This window comes from Babylonia areolata, chromosome 10 (genome assembly GCF_041734735.1).
Source record: "Babylonia areolata isolate BAREFJ2019XMU chromosome 10, ASM4173473v1, whole genome shotgun sequence".
Lineage (NCBI taxonomy): Eukaryota > Metazoa > Mollusca > Gastropoda > Neogastropoda > Buccinidae > Babylonia > Babylonia areolata.
In genome coordinates this window covers 15,905,303-15,914,828 of record NC_134885.1, presented here as the reverse complement: position 1 = coordinate 15,914,828, position 9,526 = coordinate 15,905,303, and positions in this window count along the sequence as shown.

Below are 9,526 nucleotides of genomic sequence, written 5' to 3'. Positions count from 1 at the left end.
CATCCAGTAAGCACAGGTAGATGTTCTCAAGATATGTCATTGAATAATTACGGAAAACAGTTGGTGAACTTGTGCACTGCTTTCAATTTGTGTATTCTTAATGGAATGTGTTATGGCGACCGCCAAGGCTGCTACACTTTCGTGTCAGACAGTGGATGCAGTGTTAATGATTATTTTCTGATGTCTTGTGACCTATTTTCGTTTCTGTGTGACTTCTGTGAGTTGACTGTGTGTGAGCGGTTTGAATCTGACCACATGCCTGTTAAGTTTTGTTTGAATTATCTGGACGCTGATGAAAATGATAAGCAAAGCAAAACTGATTATGTTGTTGAAAAGTTTGTATGGTGTGATGATTCCGCCAATGTGTATCATGTAAATTTATTGTCTAAAGAATTTGAGGAGAAAATGGCCTTAGCGATTAGCCTGATTGAAGTTGATGTGAACGATGCATTAGATGCTTTTAATGTGTGTCTGAAAGATGCTGCACTGTGCATGAAAAAACAGGTAAATTGTAAGAAACAGTACAAAGATCAAGACTGGTTTGATGCAGAGTGTCGTTCTCATAAAAAGCAAGTTCGTAGACTATTGAATAAATTCAAACGTACGTTAGATGCCAAAGATCGTGATTGTTACTGTAGGGCAAGGCGTGAATACAAAAATATGCTAAAGCTGAAAAAGAAACGATTCAATGATGCTCTTCTTAATGAATTGATAGTATCGATTAAGAGTCAGAAACGGTTTTGGGATACTGTACACAAGATTTCTATGAAAAGAAAGCAACCGGTAAATAATATTAGTATTGATACCTGGTTCGAACACTTTCAAGCACTTCTTACAAAAGACACTACTTTTGACAAAATAATGCATGAGGGAGGTGAAGAAGACGACGAAGAGAGTAATTTAAACCGTCCAGTTTCTAAGGAGGAAGTGTTATTTGCTATTAGGAAGATAAAAAATCGTAAGGCTGCTGGACCGGATGGTATTATTGGTGAACTTTTAAAATATGGTTGTAAAACAGATATTGTGCTAGATTTCTTTGTAGTTTTTTTTCAACTCTCTTTTTGATCATGGAATTTATCCTGAAAAATGGACTGAATCAATCGTTCTGCCGCTTTATAAAAAAGGTAACGTAAATGATCCGAATAATTATCGAGGCATATCCCTTAGTGATGCAGCTAGTAAAGTTTATAGTACTGTCATAAACTGCAGACTACAGGAATGGGTGGAAGAAAACAATATTACTGGTGAACATCAGGCAGGATTCAAACGGAATTACTCTACGGTAGATCACATTTTTACTCTGATGGCCTTTGTGCAAAAACAGTTTTCTCTGAACCGTAAATTACATGTTGCGTTTATCGATTTCGAAAAAGCCTTTGATTCTGTAAATAGAAGTATTCTGTGGCCTATTATGTTAAAAAATGGGATTAGGGGTAAATTATTTAGATGTGTAATGAGTATGTATGGCAGTGTGAAAGCTAGGGTTCGAAGCGGCGGAAACATGACAGATTATATTCAGTGTACAAGTGGAGTGAAACAAGGTGATGTATGTAGTCCCATTCTTTTTTCTTTGTTTATCAATGAGCTGACATCTGAGGTTATCGATAATGGAAGACATGGTGCACAATTCACAACAGAGTTCTTACAGTTGTTTATTTTACTTTTAGCAGATGATGTTGTTTTGTTGTCTGAAACGGTTATAGGCCTTCAAACACAGTTAAATAGTTTACATCGGGCTGCTTCCTCACTTCAGTTAAAAGTAAATATGACTAAAAGTAATATAATTGTGTTTAGAAAAGGTGGATATTTAGGAGCCAGGGAACGATGGTTTTATAATGGAGTTATTCTACCTGTTGTAAATGTATACAAATACTTAGGAATATATTTTTCAACACGATTAAGCTTCTCAGTAACTTGTAAAGATCTAGCGAGCAGAGCAAAGCATGCTATGTTATGTATAATGCAGAAATTGTCAAATTTAGGGAATCAGTCTTTCCAAGTGTTTATCAAACTTTTTGATTCACAAGTACAAACGATTGTTCAATATGGTGCTAAGGTATGGGGCTTAGATAACGCTTCAATACATTGTGAAAAAGTCCACTTATTTGCCCTGAAGAAATTCTTAGATGTATCGATACAAACGCCAAATGACTTAATTTATGGTGAAACATGTAAATATCCAATATATATAAACTCAGCAGTAAGATGTATAAAATATTGGTTAAAATTGATTGAAATGGAAGATACAAGACTACCAAAGAAAGCATATAAAATGTTATATGACCTAGATGCTAGAGGCAAGGTAAACTGGGCATCTAAAGTAAAAGTAAAATTATGCGAATTAGGTTTCGGGTATGCGTGGATCAACCAAGGCGTTGGGAATGTAAGTGCATTTTTAAATATGTTTCGAGAAAGACTTATTGATTGTAGATGGCAAGAGTGGGGTGCCCACATTCAGGTCAGTAACAGGTTTGATTTGTATCGACATTTCAACTCACTGCACTGCATGCCGACATATATGTTAATGAAAATGGATAAGCACTTAAAAATTATTATGACAAGATTTAGATTTGGGGTATCTGATATAACTGTTCATCGTTTTCGTTATAGAACACATAATGAAAGTGAACTTGTGTGTCCATTATGTAATGATGCACGGGAAAGTGAAGTTCATTTTGTATTTTGCTGTTCTGCCTTGGATGATCTCAGAGAACAATTAATTCCTAAAAAGTTTTACAGACAACCTTCTGTTTTCAAACTTGCACTGCTATTAGCATCTGTGAATGAGAATGTTGTCAAACGTTTTGCAATATATTTGTATAAGGCGTTTCAGATTCGTTCTATCTGTAGTGAGTAATGCGTATTGTAATTCTGTTTGTTGAATTCAATGTTAAATGTGATGTACGATTGATTCAATGTTTTCACACCACCCCCTTCATAAGGGGCTATGGCCTATTATGAATAAAACATTCGCATTCGCATTCTCTCTCTCTCTCTCTCTCTCTCTCTAGTGTCTTTCTTTCGCTTCCTTGAACAAAAACAAACAAAGCAACAACAACAACAAACCAGCACTTGTTTTGTGCAAAGGATGTTGACTGGATATACGCACAGATAATTGAAAGTATGACTTCGTTAATCAATGATTGTGCTTGAAGGTTAAATGATTTTGCAGTAATATTTGTGCACATTTTCTGAGTAAAACTGTTTCCAAAATTGAATTACACTTCGTTTTATGTTAATGTGTCGTGCATGACATAAAAATGCGGTAGATATAATCGATATTTCATAAACACCCCAGCCAGTTTAGGTTTGTTACCCGTCATGGCGGCATCAATACATGGGGGGGAAAAGCAGAAAATTCTCTGTCAATACGTATACAAAGCATTCAAGCAATACAAGAATTTTTTGTGATCTGACTGATCAGTTATTAAGTATTTTCATGCGGGCAGACAAATGCTGTATCCACGCTTTCATTTGGGGCCATGACCTGTTAATTTTCCACATTCCGCAACAACAGTGTCAGCTCAAGGGAGATCACTGTTGCTCGCCATAGCATATGACGGCACAAAAATAGAAATAAATTAATGACCACAGCTGAAGAACACACACACGCGCGCACACACACACACACACACACACACACACACACACATTGATTCTGATTCACAAATAATGACAATAATAATAAACAACTCAGTCAACATCAATTTTATAACTTAAGTTATTGTGTTGCAAATTTTCATTAATGTTCATGTTCTAAAAGTAACTGAGCTTTAAGTGTTAGGTTTATCATGTGCTCGAGCCAAGAGACAAACTTCTGTGCATTTACAGACAATATAGTTGTATCTTATCTAACAATATATAGCTCTGCACTACCATGGCAACACATTCTCCATAAAAAAATTTTTTAAAGTAAGCAGCCCATGTCTCGATTCCCCCTCTCTAGCCACTTCTCCCACCTTCTCTCCACCAAATACATTCATGTTGCAGAGTTTGCTGTGTGGTTTCCAGGGGTCATTTGCACTCGCTCGATCATGAACATACTACTTCCTTCAGTTGTTCAACTGGAAACGTACTTGCGTTGAAAAAAAGACATTTCAATAAAGTTGTAGTGTCAAATTATTACCTCCTCCCCCTCTCTCTCACTCACTCAAGCTCTCATTATGCACATTCGACATTCATAGCGTTTTCCACTCATGCGCCCTTCACAAACAATTCCCTCCTTCCTTCCCCTCCGCCACCCACCCCATCTCCCAGCAGACAAGAGTCCCAGTAGGACCACTGAATCATCCGTGCAGAGAGGGTGTTCCGACGTCAGCACACCCACAGATCGATTCCTGTCCTCCACATGATGCCGTGCTGCACCTCGTGTCAACTCGTCAATGTTTCTCTCCACAACTCCACAATTTGATCAATGGATTGACCGATTGATTGGTCTTTGATAGTTAATTATGGAAAGGGGTTTTCAGCCACAGCCTAGAGTCGTACAATGCGGTGTGTTTTTTCCCGTGCACATGCGAACTGTTCCATACAACATTGACCAGACAGACAGCAAGGAGAGGGAGAGAGGGATTCTATTGTCTCAATTGCGGGAGACATTGAGACACGCTCTCCAAGAGGGAGACATTGAGACACACACTTCAAGAGGGACTCACTGAGACAAGGGGGAGACATTGAGACACGCTCCAAGAGGGAGACATTGAGACACACACTCCAAGAGGAAGACATTGAGACAAGAGGGAGACATTGAGACAAGAGGGAAACATTGAGACACACTCTAAGTGGGAGACATTGAGACACACACTCCAAGAGGGAAACATTGAGACACACTCTAAGTGGGAGACATTGAGACACACACTCCATGAGGGAGACATTGAGACACACTCCAAGGAGGAGACAAGAGGGAGACATTGAGACACACACTCCATGAGGGAGACATTGAGAAACACACTCCATGAGACATTCACACAAGAAGGAGACATTGAGACACACACTCCAAGAGGGAGACATTGAGACACACACTCCAAGAGGTAGACATTCACACAAGAAGGAGACATTGAGACACACACTCCATGAGGGAGACATTGAGACACACTCCAAGAAGGAGACATTCACACAAGAAGGAGACATTGAGACACACACTCCATGAGGGAGACATTCACACAAGAAGGAGACATTGAGACACACACTCCATGAGGGAGACATTGAGACACACACTCCATGAGGGAGACATTGAGACACACACTCCAAGAGGTAGACATTCACACAAGGAGACATTGAGACACTCTCCAAGAGGGAAACATTCACACAAGAAGGAGACATTGAGACACACACTCCAAGAGGGAGACATTGAGACAAGAGGGAGACATTGAGACACACTCTCCAATGGGGAGACATTGTGATACACTCTCCAAGAGGGAGGCATTGAGACACTCTCCAAGGGGGAGACACTGAGACAAGAGGGAGACACTGAGACACACACTCCAAGGGGGAGACATTGAGACACACACTCCAAGAGGGAGACATTGAGACACACTCTCCAAGAGGGAGACATTGAGACACACTCTCCAAGAGGGAGACATTGAAACAAGAGGGAGACGTCGAGACACACACTCCAAAAGAGATACATTGAGACAAGAGGGAGACATTGAGACACACACTCCATAAGGGAGACATTGAGACACACACTCCATGAGGGAGACATTGAGACACACACTCCAAAAGAGATACATTGAGACAAGAGGGAGACATTGAGACACACACTCCATAAGGGAGACATTGAGACACACACTCCATGAGGGAGACATTGAGACACACACTCCAAAAGGGGGACATTGAGACAAGAGGGAGACTTTGAGACACACTCTCCAAGAGGGAGACATTGATTGAGACACTCTCCAAGAGGGAGACACAGAGACACTCTCCAAGAGGGAGACACTAAGACACACACTCAAAAAGGAGGCACTGAGACACACACTTCATGAGGGAGACATTGAGACACACACTCCAAGAGGGAGACATTAAAACACTCCAAAGGGGCGACATTGACACACACTCTCCAAGAGGTAGACATTGAGACAAGAGGGAGACACTGAGACACACTCCAAGAGGGAGACATTGAGACACACTCTCCAACACTCCAAGAGGGAGACATTGAGACACACATTCCAAGAGGGAGACATTGAGACACACTCTCCAAGAGGGAGACATTGAGACACACACTCCAAGAGGGAGACATTGAGACACACTCTCCAAGAGGCAGACATTGAGACACACTCTCCAAGAGGGAGACATTGAGACACACTCTCCAAGAGGGAGACATTGAGACACACTCTCCAAGAGGCAGACATTGAGACACACTCTCCAAGAGGGAGACATTGAGACACACTCTCCAAGAGGCAGACATTGAGACACACTCTCCAAGAGGCAGACATTGAGACACACTCTCCAAGAGGGAGACATTGAGACACTCTCCCCAAGAGGGAGACATTGAGACACACACTCCAAGAGGGAGAGAATGAACCAAGCGCTGGTGCCACAATGTTCACACACACACACAAGCGTGCGAATGCATGCATGCACACATGCACGTGTATCAATAACTTTAATCAAAACAGACAGGCAATCAAAATGCAACCCATACACTCATGTGGTGGGGACTCACTCAATACCATGTGCAAGACCATGAACATCTTCAACTCAAACTGCACTCAACTTAATGCATTCAACACGCACATGCAAAGCATGCACATATGTACGTTTACCCCCACCCCCACCCCCCACCCCCAACCACACACACACACACACACACACACACACAACTACTAACTACTACTACTTCACAGTAGCTGAATTCTGAAAGTTTTTTGTTTTTTTTTCAAGTTTGCCATGACAGACATGCTGTTCATATTCATGCAGGCACTGCAATTCGAAACACTATATGAAAGACACACTCAAACATGCATGCATACTGATACATTATGAACATGTACATATGCACTGGCACACACACACACACACACACACACACACCTGCACACTCACATGCAAGTACACACACACTAGAACACATACCCTAGTGCATGTACACACACACACACAAGTGCATACACACACATACTGGTGGTGTGTGTACATCGAGATCGATGATGACCATCGTTGTCATCCAGCTGGGGGATGGGGGGACGGTGGGGGGGGGGGGGGGGGGATGCTCGTGAATCTATCTGTGAGTGCGCAGATGGCTGAATAGTCCAATCTGCGCACGAAATGTTCGCTGACAGTTGGTGCAGACAAAGACAGGCATATCATTGTCAGGGAGCTTGTTTGCCCGTGACTTTCTGGCCTGCCTCTTCTGAACAGCTGCAGCAGTCCTGTTGGCCTCGCACAACTTGGCACCTTTGTGCACAGCAGCGCGCCATTTGTCACGGTCCACTGCAGATTCCTCCCAGGAGTCATGGTTGATATCAAACGCTTTCAGAGAGACTTTCAGAGTACTCAAGGCCTGACTAAGCGCGTTGGGTTACGCTGCTGGTCAGGCATCTGCTTGGCAGATGTGGTGTAGCGTATATGGTTTTGTCCGAACGCAGTGACGCCTCCTTGAGCTACTGATACTGAAACTGAAACTTTCAGAGTATCTCTGAAGCGCTTCTTCTGACCTCCGTGTGATCTCTTCCCTTGTTGCAGCTCGCCATAGAAAAGCCTTTTGGGCAGCCGATGGTCTGGCATGCGCGCCACGTGTCCAACCCAGCGAAGCTGGGACTGCATCAGGATGGTGAAGATGCTGGGAAGGGTGGCTTTTGCAAGCACCTCTGTGTCTGGGGTCCTGTCTTGCCACTTGATGTTCAGTAGCTTCCTTAGGCATGTTGTGTGGAAGTGGTTCAGCTTCTTGGCATGTCGTTGGTACACTGTCCAAGTTTCGCAGACCAATGCCTCTTCTGTTCCAGACATTTGCATAGAGTCTACCAAAAGTTGCGCTTGCTCTTGCAATCCTGACATTCACTTCATCGTCGATGGTCGCATTACGTGACAGTGTGCTGCCAAGGTATGTGAACCGCTCCACCGCACTGAGTCTCTGACCGTTGACTGTGATGTTGGGTTCAACGTGGGGTTTCCCTGGGGCTGGCTGATAGAGAACTTCAGTTTTCCTCGTGCTGATGGTAAGGCCGAAGTTCCTGCTGGCAGTGGTAAACTTGCCGACGCTGAGTTGCATGTCAGCTTCAGATCCAGCGTTGAGGGCACAATCATCAGCAAACAAAAAGTCTCTGATGATGTCTGTCATGACCTTGGTTTTTGCTTGAAGCCTTCTGAAGTTAAACAGCTTGCCATCTGTTCGGTACTTTAGGCCGATTCCAACATCGCCATCTCTGAAGGCATCAGTAAGCATTGCAGAGAACATGAGGCTGAACAGTGTTGGAGCCAGGACGCAGCCTTGCTTGACACCATTTGTGACAGGAAAAGGAGCAGATGTTTCGCCATTGTCCTGGACTCGAGCCTGCATGCCTTCATGGAATTGGCTGACCAAGGAAATAAATTTCCGAGGGCATCCGTACTTGGCCATGATCTTCCACAGTCCCTCTCTACTCACGGTGTCGAAGGCTTTAGTGAGGTCGACATAGGTGGAGAACAGATCAGCATTTTGCTCCTGACATTTCTCTTGCAGCTGCCTTGCAGCAAACACCATGTCGGTGGTTCCGCGCTCTTTCCGGAATCCTCACTGGCTCTCAGGCAAATGACCTTGGTCAAGGTGTGCTGTGAGGCGGTTTAGTAGGATCCTGGCAAGTATCTTGCCTGCGACGGAGAGCAAGAAAATGCCCCGATGGTTATCACAGGCTTGCCGGTTCCCCTTTCGCTTGTACAAGTGAATGATAGATGCATCTTTGAAATCCTGGGGGATCGTCTCTTCTTTCCACATGAGTGAGTACAGCTGGTGGAGCTTCTCAGTCAGCACAGTGTCTCCATCCTTGTAGACCTCTGCTGGTATGGAGTCTGAGCCAGGTGCTTTGCCACTGGATAGCAGACGGATTGCTTTCTGGGTCTCAAGAAGTGTTGGCGGATCGTCCAGTGCTTCGTTGATGGGGACTTGTGGGAGACGGTCTATGGCTTCATCATTTATGGAGGAAGGGCGATTCAAGACACTGTTGAAGTGCTCAGCCCAGCGTTTGAGAATTTTCTCCTTCTCGGTGATCAAGGTATTCCCATCTGCACTAAGGAGGGGGGATGATCCTGAGGATGTGGGTCCGTAGACTTCTTTTAAGGCATCATAGAACCTCTTCATATCGTGCCTGTCAGCATATCCCTGGATCTCATCAGCTTTGTCACTCAGCCACTTATCCTGCATCTGACGTAACTTTTGCTGAACAGTCCTGCGGATGGCATTGTACGCATCCTTTTTTGATGTGGACCTTGGGTTCTTCAGGTAGGCTTGATGCAGACGGCGTTTCTCATCCAGAAGCTGCTTGATTTCATCACAGTTTTCATCAAACCAGTCTTTGTGCTTTCTGGTCATGGGTCCCAGGGTCTCTGAAGC